Below are 3079 nucleotides of genomic sequence, written 5' to 3' on the forward strand. Positions count from 1 at the left end.
AGCGAGCGCAGCGAGCGAGGGACGCGTAAAGGTGTGTCACAAACCAACGGTTTGGCACATAGGGACATTGAAATATTCGCACCAGCCGAGGAGCCGGAAGTCTTTATCGAATTGCGTACTGACGAAAGTTTACAGTTTACCAATAGTTTTACATAAATAGTAATATTTCCAGATAGTAGAGTGCAACGTGTGGTCCGATATCGCTGACTAAATTAGGCAAAAACAGGAAATATATGCAAGGCAATATAAGGTATATGTATAGCTTGGAAATTGTAATCGTTGCTCGCTCGCTCCGCTCGCTCGTAAAAATCTAGTCCAACCTCACAACCGATCCGACACGTTAGCAAATTTGAAATAAGTCGCCGCCTTATCGAATAACGAACGCAAGAGGGATTGGTTTTAGGTTAGGCTATAGTTTTCGAGCGAGCGCAGCGAGCGAGGGACGCGTAAAGGTGTGTCACAAACCAGCGGCTTGGCACATAGGGACGTTGAAATATTCCCACCAGCCCGAGGAGCCGGAAGTCCTTATCGAATTGCGTACTGACGAAAGTTTACAGTTTATCAATAGTTTTACATAAATAGTAATATTTCCACATAGTACAGTGCAACGTGTGGTCCGAAATCGCTGACAAAATTAGGCAATAACAGGAAATATATGCAAGGCAATATAAGGTATATGTATAGCTTGGAAATTGTAATCGTAGCTCGCTCGCTCCGCTCGCTCGTAAAAATCCAGTCCAACCTCACAACCGATCCGACACGTTAGCAAATTTGAAATAAGTCGTCTCCTTATCGAATAACGAACGCAAGAGTGCTTGGTTTTAGGTTAGGCTATAGTTTTCGAGCGAGCGCAGCGAGCGAGGGACGCGTAAAGGTGTGTCACAAACCAACGGCTTGGCACATAGGGACATTGAAATATTCGCACCAGCCCGAGGAGCCGGAAGTCCTTATCGAATTGCGTACTGACAAAAGTTTACAGTTTATCAATAGTTTTACATAAATAGTAATATTTCCACATAGTACAGTGCAACGTGTGGTCCGAAATCGCTGACAAAATTAGGCAATAACAGGAAATATATGCAAGGCAACATAAGGCATATGTATAGCTTGGAAATTGTAATCGTAGCTCGCTCGTAAAAATCCAGTCCAACCTCACAACCGATCCGACACGTTAGCAAATTTGAAATAAGTCGCCGCCTTATCGAATAACGAACGCAAGATGGATTGGTTTTAGGTTAGGCTATAGTTTTCGAGCGAGCGCAGCGAGCGAGGGACGCGTAAAGGTGTGTCACAAACCAACGGTTTGGCACATAGGGACATTGAAATATTCGCACCAGCCGAGGAGCCGGAAGTCTTTATCGAATTGCGTACTGACGAAAGTTTACAGTTTATCAATAGTTTTACATAAATAGTAATATTCCCACATAGTACAGTGCAACGTGTGGTCCGATATCGCTGACTAAATTAGGCAAAAACAGGAAATATATGCAAGGCAATATAAGGTATATGTATAGCTTGGAAATTGTAATCGTTGCTCGCTCGCTCCGCTCGCTCGTAAAAATCTAGTCCAACCTCACAACCGATCCGACACGTTAACAAATTTGAAATAAGTCGCCGCCTTATCGAATAACGAACGCAAGAGGGCTTGGTTTTATGTTAGGCTATAGTTTTCGAGCGAGCGCAGCGAGCGAGGGTCGCGTAATGGTTTGTCACAAACCAACGGTTTGGCACATAGGGACATTGAAATATTCGCACCAGCCCGAGGAGCCGGAAGTCCTTATCGAATTGCGTACTGACGAAAGTTTACAGTTTATCAATAGTTTTACATAAATAGTAATATTTCCACATAGTAGAGTGCAACGTGTGGTCCGAAATCGCTGACAAAATTAGGCAATAACAGGAAATATATACAAGGTAATATAAGGTATATGTATAGCGTGGAAATTGTAATCGTAGCTCGCTCGCTCGCTCCGCTCGCTCGTATAAATCTAGTCCAACCTCACAACCGATCCGACACGTTAGCAAATTTGAAATAAGTCGTCTCCTTATCGAATAACGAACGCAAGAGGGCTTGGTTTTAGGTTAGGCTATAGTTTTCGAGCGAGCGCAGCGAGCGAGGGACGCGTAAAGGTGTGTCACAAACCAACGGCTTGGCACATAGGGACATTGAAATATTCGCACCAGCCCGAGGAGCCGGAAGTCCTTATCGAATTGCGTACTGACAAAAGTTTACAGTTTATCAATAGTTTTACATAAATAGTAATATTTCCACATAGTACCGTGCAACGTGTGGTCCGAAATCGCTGACAAAATTAGGCAATAACAGGAAATATATGCAAGGCAACATAAGGCATATGTATAGCTTGGAAATTGTAATCGTAGCTCGCTCGTAAAAATCCAGTCCAACCTCACAACCGATCCGACACGTTAGCAAATTTGAAATAAGTCGCCTCCTTATCGAATAACGAACGCAAGAGGGGTTGGTTTTAGGTTAGGCTATAGTTTTCGAGCGAGCGCAGCGAGCGAGGGACGCGTAAAGGTGTGTCACAAACCAACGGCTTGGCACATAGGGACATTGAAATATTCGCACCAGCCCGAGGAGCCGGAAGTCCTTATCGAATTGCGTACTGACGAAAGTTTACAGTTTATCAATAGTTTTACATAAATAGTAATATTTCCACATAGCAGAGTGCAACGTGTGGTCCGAAATCGCTGACAAGATTAGGCAATAACAGGAAACATATACAAGGTAATGTAAGGTATATGTATAGCTTGGAAATTGTAATCGTTGCTCGCTCGCTCCGCTCGCTCGTAAAAATCCAGTCCAACCTCACAACCGATCCGACACGTTAGCAAATTTCAAATAAGTCGCCTCCTTATCGAATAACGAACGCAAGAGGGCTTGGTTTTAGGTTAGGCTATAGTTTTCGAGCGAACGCAGCGAGCGAGGGACGCGTAAAGGTGTGTCACAAACCAACGGTTTGGCGCATAGGGACATTGAAATATTCGCAGCAGTCCGAGAAGCCGGAAGTCTTTATCGAATTGCGTACTGACGAAAGTTTACAGTTTATCAATAGTT

Source organism: Bombus terrestris, unplaced genomic scaffold, assembly GCF_910591885.1.
Source record: "Bombus terrestris unplaced genomic scaffold, iyBomTerr1.2, whole genome shotgun sequence".
Classification (NCBI taxonomy): domain Eukaryota; kingdom Metazoa; phylum Arthropoda; class Insecta; order Hymenoptera; family Apidae; genus Bombus; species Bombus terrestris.